We start from the raw sequence: 10,200 nt of genomic DNA, 5'->3' as shown, positions 1-10,200 counted from the left end.
ACGTTTTTCGTTTTACATAAGTCGCGAATTCCATGTTTGACTCCCGGCTTACCACACTCTGTTTCAACTAAAAGGATTTTGAATTCTTTCACGCATTGAATTACGCAATGTAGTGAATACGGTGAATGTCAGAAGTGGAATATCAAAGAAAACGGGATAAACCGATTAAGCCCGGTCATTAAGCCGTTGTGCATTAGGTTATCAAAATAAAATCATTGGAGCGATTGCTAGTTGACATTTGTATTCAGCTTAATAGCTTTCAGTTCTGAAATTGGTTGAATTATAGTTTTAGAATATAACTAAAACTGCACACCAAATGAGAACACTTGAAACGTAGGGGAAAAATTCTGTCGATTTCTTTCTTTTTCGGTCACGATGTGCGTCAAGCGCGTCACAAGTATCTATTTTCCGGGCAATCTGTCGGCTATATTGAAATCTTTTAAAAAAAATGACATCCATTGTGAACAACGCAGCTGTTCGAGTTTTAAGCGAGTGGCAAAATTGCAGCCGTGCGAATGTGTATACTTGAGTAGTTAAACACGCAGCCTAAACTTAAAAATACCAAAATCTGGAAGTCAAAATGCTAGAAGTTACTATATACACCGCCAGAAAGACTTTCGTCATATTAAACGTGCACGTTGCGTGTTTTAAGCAGTGTTATATGACTAGTTATATAAATTTGCTTAAAACACGTAACTTGCACCTTTAATATGACGAAAGTCATTTTCTAACTGTATTTTTTAACTTCTGGCATTTTATCTGCTCAAGTATATATTGCTATTTTGGTGTGATGTGGGTAGCTTCCTCTAGAAAATCAAAATAACATATGATAATGCCGGACGTTAATAATCTGAAGCGCAAATATGGGAAGTGAACAATTAAAGCTTGAAATGAAACGGTAAAGTGAGAAGAAAGGAGAAAAGAACCCCAGGCAAAATCTTAAGAAAATCTAAATGAAATGTCGGGCATGTTTGCATCAGTTTTGGGGACTGAAACAATTGTCAAAATAAGCGTTACCATACTCCTTGGGCAAAGGCAAAAAAACCCAGCAAACTCAGCTCTAAGACATCAGTTTTATACATTGCAATGCTTTTAAGACTAGCCTAGCCTTTAGCGACGGGGCAAGGTAGTTAATTGCTCTCAAAGGTTGTAGCGACATCAGTCTTATGGTCTTTTCTGTGATTTTTTGCCTGACCGATTTTTTGTCCGATCAATTTGACATTTCGTACTCCAAAACGTGATAAATAGGTAATCCACTGAGGGCAGTACGTTTTCTTGGATCTTTTCCGTTTGTACCCCCAGTACGTTATGCACTTCCAGTTACAAAACGCGTACAATTACGTAGCAAATCATTAGGTAAAAAATCGAACGTGCGTCTGAAGGGTGCAAATAATATGCACCCACTTAATTTGGGACATAAACAGAAATGATCCGATCAGCCTTACGTCTAAACAATCTAGAATGCAACTCAACGATATTTTTTTGAGGAGACAATTTCATGGCTAGAAGGGCGGCTCTTATTCTTAAAAGTTAGACCTTCACATTCAGTCTACTTACCCTCAGTCACCCACTCACCACCCCACAGCCAATAACAACTTGCGATTTGGACCCCCTCTCCAACACTCTCAACCCTAGCGCTCCGTCTCCATCGCGTACTCGACCCCCCCCCCCCCACCACCAGTACTAGCATCTCTAAGCTTCGTATGGCTACCTCCGAAAAAAAAACGATTGTTTCAGAGCAATTCACCCAACGTTAATCGGTAATGGTTGAGTAGTTTTCATCAGGGCTAGAGGATACATGCTAGAAATGCTGTAAGTAAATCGGCATCCGAAGCGAAGTATTGGAGAACTTCTTTTTATTATCTGCAAAGCTGTAAGAAGTTGAAATTAGATATGCTGGGGGTGCTCTGGGTTTTCTTTATCGACAGAATTTGGATTGTATTGATGCGCTTTTTTGCGGCGCGAAGAAATGTATTGGAGAAGTCTCTTTTAAATAAATTTTATTAGAGTGAATTTTGAAGCAGCAAATGAGTCGCTTGAAACTTTTTTTGGTGGTTTGGGTGCTAATAAAATTGAAAAATGGATTAAGAAGGTAGTGGTCGTTTGATCATACACTATTTTTGAGAGCGTGAAATTGAGGTGCGAAAATAAATTCTTAGCCAGCGGAGTTTTTGTTCACCCTCGCCTTCTTGAAAAGTTTTTCTTTTCATATTTTCTATCTAATAAGTTTGATTATGATATTATATAGATTTTAGATTTGTTTTAAAGGTGGTTTGAATATTTTGAGCTAGATAGTATAAGTTTTTGGCTAAAATGGAGATTATAGATGTTTTGCTGAGTTTAAGGCAAATTTTAGTCATTGTTTATTTTTGTTTTATCTTACTGCGATAGGTACGATTTGAAGAAAAACGGTTTTATTTACGGAGTCTTCAGATGACAAATGAATACACTTTTGTTATGCAATATTTTTTTTTCGTTGAGAAATATGACAAAAAATTGAAAAATTCTGCAATGTTTTAATTTTTTGTTGGTTTTTAGTGTTTTCTATAGTCTCAGATAAATTGCCTAAACTATTACGACTTGCCTATTGTTCTGAAAGCATTTTGACAACCTTATTAACCTTATTGCATAAAAGATTTTTTGGCTTCATTTGTCCCTGTAATATAAAAAAATTCATTACTTTCTAGTTCTCTTAAGTTCAAAATTGTCTTCAAAGTTTATTTTTTATCAGTTTTATGAAGTTAGATCGAAATTAATTTCTTAATGAATTGACTTCAAGTGTTTTTTTAAATTCTCGCGAGAGGTTGAAGTAGGTACATATTTTCAATAGTGGTTATTTTTTTCGAGTTATTTCTGGAAATCTTCCGAATATTATTTTAAGATCTGCTCACACATCTTTGCGGCGGGAATTTTATTTACTTCCATTTTAAAGAGAAGTAGGAAAACAAAATTCAAAGAAACAGTTGCCGAGAGATCTTGGGTTTGAACCTCAGCAATGTCATTACTTTTGACATCCAAAGAAACCTATAAGATACACCCACACCCCTTCTACATTAAGTGAACCGCATGTCGTGTCTAACTTTGATAGAGCTGGTTGATCTTTTATTAAAGATTCTGAAGAATAAAAATATATGCAGCAGTGAAAAACGTTTAACAGCTGATCAATGGTTAAATCACCATTGATCAGCTGTTAAAAGTTTTTCACTGCTGCATAAATTTTACTCTTCAGAATTTTCAATAATATCAGCTCTATCAAAATTAGACACTACATGCGGGTCACTTAAAATATGAGGATATAATCAGACTCTTTCAATTTTTTATATTTGTTTTCAAAATTAATTTTTTTATTCAGCTTCCAATTAATTCTAAGTAGTAGTAAAGTGAGTGATAGTCCCCCGGGGGGGGGGGGGGGTTGAGGACCCCCATGTATTAAGATAGGGTATAGCGTATTTTTCGGGATTTGGGTCCTCTCTAACGTATTAAGATAGGGAATGAATTTGCATGTATTAAGATTAGGTATAGCGGTATCAATGTATTAAGATAGGGTATAGGTTGCATGTATTAAGATTAGGAATAGAATCTGCATGTATTAAGATTAGGAATAGAATCTGCATGTATTAAGATTAGGAATAGAATCTGCATGTATTAAGATTCGGAATAGAATCTCAATGTATTAAGATTAGGAATAGAATATCCATGTATTAAGATTGGGTATAGCCGCCATGTATTAAGATTAGCTATAGCCGCCGACATGTATTAAGATTAGTTATAGCCGCCGACATGTATTAAGATTAGTTATAGCCGCCGACATGTATTAAGATTAGTTATAGCCGCCGACATGTATTAAGATAGTGACTGAATTTGCATGTATTAAGATTAGGTATAACCAACATGTAATCAGATTAGGTATAGACTACATGTATTAAGATTAGGTATAGTCTACATCTATTAAGATTAGGTATAGCCTACATGTATTAAGATTAGGTATAGTCTACATGTATTAAGATTAGGTATAGACTACATGTAGTAAGATTAGGTATAGCCTACATGTATTAAGATTAGGTATAGTCTACATGTATTAAGATTAGGTATAGTCTACATGTATTAAGATTAGGTGTAACCTACATGTATTAAGATTAGGTATAGTCTACATGTATTAAGATTAGTTATAGTCTACATGTATTTAGATTACGTTTAGACTACACGTGTTAAAATTAGGTATAGTCTACATCTATTAAGATTAGGTATAGCCTACATGTATTCAGATTAGGTATAGTCTAAATGTATTTAGATTAGGTATAGACTACATGTAGTAAGATTAGGTATAGCCTACATGTATTAAGATTAGGTATAGTCTACATGTATTAAGATTAGGTATAGCCTACATGTTTTAAGATTAGGTATAGCCACCATGTGCTAAGATTAGTTATATCCGCCAAGTATTAGGATTAGTTATAGGCGTCGCAATGTATTAAGATTATTTATAGCCGCTGACATGTATTTAGATTAGGTATAAGATCAGGGGTATTTTTTGAGATTTTTTGAGATTTTTGTACAAATTTACGCTGTTTTTTTTCAATAATTTCTGAATACTCTCTTCTGATTGGTTGAAAATACCAGTTTTAAAAATCAAATGAGTTGAAACAGGGCATAACCAGACACAGATGACACATTTAGCGAAAAAACAATATAAAAACAAATAAAAGTGGTCAACAAATTAAAAGTTGACTAGTACTATACAACTTTCGTCAGAGTGAGCAGTTTGCTATGTGGTGCAGTTTTTAGCATTAAAACACAATAAAAAGCTCAAAATTACGCACAAAAGATGTCAAACAGCATAAAGTCTGCTAAATCGAATCAAACTTTACAAAAAATTGGCTGAATTTTTGCAAAATTCTTGCAAAATTTTGCCTCCTTTTTGCTTTTCAAGCTAGGTTTTGATCAAATACCTAATTCTGATTGGTTGAAAATACCAGTTTTAAAAATCAAATGAGTTGAAACAGGGCATAACCAGACACAGATGACACATTTAGCGAAAAAACAATATAAAAACAAATAAAAGTGGTCAACAAATTAAAAGTTGACTAGTACTATACAACTTTCGTCAGAGTGAGCAGTTTGCTATGTGGTGCAGTTTTTAGCATTAAAAAACAATAAAAAGCTCAAAATTACGCAAAAATGATGTCAAACAGCATAAAATCTGCTAAATCGAATCAAACTTTACGAAAGTTTTACTTAAAACTGAAGTCAAAAATTCACAATTTAACCTAGATGTTTTAAGATGATGTATAGCCGACATTAAACAGCAAGATGGCGCAGTGGTAGTGTGCTGGGCTCATAACCCAGAGGTCGGTAGATCGAAACTATCTCTTGCTAATCTGACATTGTCACAGTACTAGTGAAATCGTTATCGCTGAAAACTTGGAAAAACGTCAAATAATAGAAAAGCAAATGAACTAGAATTTAAAAAATCACAGACACAAAATAAACTAAACACATAAAAATACATCCTCAATCTAAGACTGACATTGAAAAAGTATCAGGAAACTGAAAACTGAGGCACAATTACCCGAGTGGGTTAATAAAGTCGATAAAAAGAACAACTTACGTAGCTAACTGAGTAATAGTCACAATTGTTAAAAAAATAATATCGACTTTATTAGTCAGCTTGTTCTTTTTATTCTGTTTCTTGCACTCAATTTACGTCGAAACATGTGAACTACTACCCGCACTCAATAAAATGCTAGTTTTAAAACGAGCTTAGTCGATTAATTGGTTAGAATCTATGCTAAATATTTAGAAAAAGGATAGTTTGAGAAATGTAATGTATTTTTGTCATAGAGTGCTCTTTACCATATGTTCTAGAATAAGTTAAGTACTTGATTTTGATTGGTTGAAAATACTGACTTTCATAAAACAAATGAATTAAACCAGTTCAGATATAGCGAGATTAAAATATGAGCAAAATACTATATTAAAACCACAGAATACTGATCAACAACTTATAAGTCGACTAACGCAATATAAATTTCGTCAGAGTGAACAATTTGTTATGGGATGCAGATTCCCTCAACCAATATACAATGACAAGGGTCAAAATCACGCAAAATTGATATCAAATAGCATAATCTCTACTAAATTGAAACAAACTTGAAAATTTTTAATTCTTTACAGAAACGAATGCAAAATGAAAATTTTTTTCACCCATCAATTTTAACGAATTCTGTTACAAATTAAAGGCGATCAGGAAAAAGACAGCTGAAAGACTAGTGCACTCAATTTCTTGTCAACTAGTACAAAATGCGTTGATTGGAAACAAATTTTGTGAAGAAATGTGACTCTCCACGAGAATTTCTCAAGACAGGCAATGAAAGCAAAGGACTTTGCGCGCCTAGTTCAACCATTTGTCTACGTGATACAGATGAGCTGCAAAATTTAACAGAAGAAGTACAAAACTCATACAATAAACGTTGCATATGACATAAAATTTGTCTGTTCGTCGCATAATATCTGTAAAAATTATAATCTGTTTTCCAAAATATCTCTGGAAAGTCAAAAAAGCAAATAAAATTGTTGAAAATTTGCTTTTTTTTGTTCAGGTTAGCCTAACAACCAAATCATTGAAATGAAATGTACGTACTTATGTCATACTGTTAAAATAAATCAGGAAAAAAATATTCCTACAAAGGAGGATTTCGAATCATTTAAATTATCTTTAGCAGAATCCTAACATTTTTTTCTGATGTAATTTTTCTCTCATTGATTGCTGCCAATAGTGTTACTGAAGCTATTGTTTAACATTAATTTACACTAAAAATTCCTAAAGTCACTTGTTTTCAATATTAGGTGGTAAAAAACTTAGAGCAGAAAATTTACAAATTCAGTTAACAAGATAATTTAGGAATAAAAAATAACAATAATTTTACTTTACAAATGCAACCAATCGGCTATATGAAACTCATTTTCTTACTCACTAGCAGTGCTCAAAGCAGTTAACACCTAAAATTCGTAGTATAAGATAATTGTTATTGAAAAACATAATAATTAGATATCAATAAAAATCAAGTACAACTATTGAAAACAATATTTTGCTAAATTTAGAATGCATCACAAAGTCAACAGCAAATATTTTGTTTTAATGCATTGAGAAACTCAGTTTGTTTTTGAAATGTCATTACTTTTGACATCCAAAGAAACCTATAAGATACACCCACACCCCTTCTACATTAAGTGAACCGCATGTCGTGTCTAACTTTGATAGAGCTGGTTGATCTTTTATTAAAGATTCTGAAGAATAAAAATATATGCAGCAGTGAAAAACATGTTGTGCATGTTGTGTCTAATTTTGAAAGAGCTGATATTATTGACAATTCTGAAGAGTAAAATTTATGCAGCAGTGAAAAACGTTTAACAGCCGATCAATGGTTAAATCACCATTGATCAGCTGTTAAAAGTTTTTCACTGCTGCATAAATTTTACTCTTCAGAATTTTCAATAATATCAGCTCTATCAAAATTAGACACTACATGCGGGTCACTTAAAATATGAGGATATAATCAGACTCTTTCAATTTTTTATATTTGTTTTCAAAATTAATTTTTTTATTCAGCTTCCAATTAATTCTAAGTAGTAGTAAAGTGAGTGATAGTCCCCCGAGGGGGGGGGGGGGGGGGGGGGGGGTTGAGGACCCCCATGTATTAAGATAGGGTATAGCGTATTTTTCGGGATTTGGGTCCTCTCTAACGTATTAAGATAGGGAATGAATTTGCATGTATTAAGATTAGGTATAGCGGTATCAATGTATTAAGATAGGGTATAGGTTGCATGTATTAAGATTAGGAATAGAATCTGCATGTATTAAGATTAGGAATAGAATCTGCATGTATTAAGATTAGGAATAGAATCTGCATGTATTAAGATTCGGAATAGAATCTCAATGTATTAAGATTAGGAATAGAATATCCATGTATTAAGATTGGGTATAGCCGCCATGTATTAAGATTAGCTATAGCCGCCGACATGTATTAAGATTAGTTATAGCCGCCGACATGTATTAAGATTAGTTATAGCCGCCGACATGTATTAAGATTAGTTATAGCCGCCGACATGTATTAAGATAGTGACTGAATTTGCATGTATTAAGATTAGGTATAACCAACATGTAATCAGATTAGGTATAGACTACATGTATTAAGATTAGGTATAGTCTACATCTATTAAGATTAGGTATAGCCTACATGTATTAAGATTAGGTATAGTCTACATGTATTAAGATTAGGTATAGACTACATATAGTAAGATTAGGTATAGCCTACATGTATTAAGATTAGGTATAGTCTACATGTATTAAGATTAGGTATAGTCTACATGTATTAAGATTAGGTGTAACCTACATGTATTAAGATTAGGTATAGCCTACATGTATTCAGATTAGGTATAGTCTAAATGTATTTAGATTAGGTATAGACTACATGTAGTAAGATTAGGTATAGCCTACATGTATTAAGATTAGGTATAGTCTACATGTATTAAGATTAGGTATAGCCTACATGTATTAAGATTAGGTATAGCCACCATGTGCTAAGATTAGTTATATCCGCCAAGTATTAGGATTAGTTATAGGCGTCGCAATGTATTAAGATTATTTATAGCCGCTGACATGTATTTAGATTAGGTATAAGATCAGGGGTATTTTTTGAGATTTTTTGAGATTTTTGTACAAATTTACGCTGTTTTTTTTTCAATAATTTCTGAATACTCTCTTCTGATTGTTTGAAAATACCAGTTTTAAAAATCAAATGAGTTGAAACAGGGCATAACCAGACACAGATGACACATTTAGCGAAAAAACAATATAAAAACAAATAAAAGTGGTCAACAAATTAAAAGTTGACTAGTACTATACAACTTTCGTCAGAGTGAGCAGTTTGCTATGTGGTGCAGTTTTTAGCATTAAAACACAATAAAAAGCTCAAAATTACGCACAAAAGATGTCAAACAGCATAAAGTCTGCTAAATCGAATCAAACTTTACAAAAAATTGGCTGAATTTTTGCAAAATTCTTGCAAAATTTTGCCTCCTTTTTGCTTTTCAAGCTAGGTTTTGATCAAATACCTAATTCTGATTGGTTGAAAATACCAGTTTTAAAAATCAAATGAGTTGAAACAGGGCATAACCAGACACAGATGACACATTTAGCGAAAAAACAATATAAAAACAAATAAAAGTGGTCAACAAATTAAAAGTTGACTAGTACTATACAACTTTCGTCAGAGTGAGCAGTTTGCTATGTGGTGCAGTTTTTAGCATTAAAAAACAATAAAAAGCTCAAAATTACGCAAAAATGATGTCAAACAGCATAAAATCTGCTAAATCGAATCAAACTTTACGAAAGTTTTACTTAAAACTGAAGTCAAAAATTCACAATTTAACCTAGATGTTTTAAGATGATGTATAGCCGACATTAAACAGCAAGATGGCGCAGTGGTAGTGTGCTGGGCTCATAACCCAGAGGTCGGTAGATCGAAACTATCTCTTGCTAATCTGACATTGTCACAGTACTAGTGAAATCGTTATCGCTGAAAACTTGGAAAAACGTCAAATAATAGAAAAGCAAATGAACTAGAATTTAAAAAATCACAGACACAAAATAAACTAAACACATAAAAATACATCCTCAATCTAAGACTGACATTGAAAAAGTATCAGGAAACTGAAAACTGAGGCACAATTACCCGAGTGGGTTAATAAAGTCGATAAAAAGAACAACTTACGTAGCTAACTGAGTAATAGTCACAATTGTTAAAAAAATAATATCGACTTTATTAGTCAGCTTGTTCTTTTTATTCTGTTTCTTGCACTCAATTTACGTCGAAACATGTGAACTACTACCCGCACTCAATAAAATGCTGGTTTTAAAACGAGCTTAGTCGATTAATTGGTTAGAATCTATGCTAAATATTTAGAAAAAGGATAGTTTGAGAAATGTAATGTATTTTTGTCATAGAGTGCTCTTTACCATATGTTCTAGAATAAGTTAAGTACTTGATTTTGATTGGTTGAAAATACTGACTTTCATAAAACAAATGAATTAAACCAGTTCAGATATAGCGAGATTAAAATATGAGCAAAATACTATATTAAAACCACAGAATACTGATCAACAACTTATAAGTCGACTAACGCAATATAAATTTCGTC

Source organism: Convolutriloba macropyga, chromosome 9 (genome assembly GCF_964194025.1).
Source record: "Convolutriloba macropyga chromosome 9, txConMacr16.3, whole genome shotgun sequence".
Lineage (NCBI taxonomy): Eukaryota > Metazoa > Xenacoelomorpha > Acoela > Convolutidae > Convolutriloba > Convolutriloba macropyga.
The sequence above is the reverse complement of the archived record's forward strand: the minus strand, read 5'-3'. Positions refer to the sequence as shown.